The sequence below is a fragment of the Acanthisitta chloris genome, unplaced genomic scaffold (genome assembly GCF_000695815.1).
Source record: "Acanthisitta chloris isolate BGI_N310 unplaced genomic scaffold, ASM69581v1 scaffold6050, whole genome shotgun sequence".
Taxonomy (NCBI): Eukaryota; Metazoa; Chordata; class Aves; order Passeriformes; family Acanthisittidae; genus Acanthisitta; species Acanthisitta chloris.
This window is the reverse complement of record NW_008652150.1, coordinates 30312-30941: the sequence shown is the minus strand read 5'-3', so window position 1 is coordinate 30941 and position 630 is coordinate 30312.

Below are 630 nucleotides of genomic sequence, written 5' to 3'. Positions count from 1 at the left end.
TCGCCTACAAGCCACAAACGGAAAGTTTCTGGCCCGACATCCCCAAGACCCGATCGTTCTAACACAGCGATGGAGAAAAAAAAAAAACAACAAATCTCAAACACAATCCAAATCCCCTCCGGGTATAAATCGTGGGGAATTCTTGGACACTGCTCGGGTCGTTCGTGGGATTTGGGGGGAGAATTTGGTCAAGTAGGTGATGGACAAAGAAAGGAAGAGGTTGGAGAGGGATGTAACCACACTTCTCCGTTATATTTTGATTTATTTTATTTTTTTGGGGGTTGAGTCCAGCAGGTTCATTGTGAGTCTGGGTTAAGGGGGTGGGAGGGGGAGAAGGAAAGTGGGGGGTTAGGTTAGAAACTGGGTGATGAACTGGGGCACCTGGATTCACCCCCACAGCCCCTCGTGGGCAGGGGGAAAAATTCCTCTCCCTCTGCTTTGCCCAGTTTTGTACTGAAAATGTGAATTACAGGCAGAGGGGAGAGGGAGGTTTACCCCTCCTGGGGGTCGCAGGGGTTGGCTGAGACTCCCCTTGACACCCTCCCTGTCACCTCCATCCCTCTCTTTGTCCTTCGGGATGTCCAGGATTACCTGTAAATAGCAGAGAAAAACACCACGAAAAAAAAACAA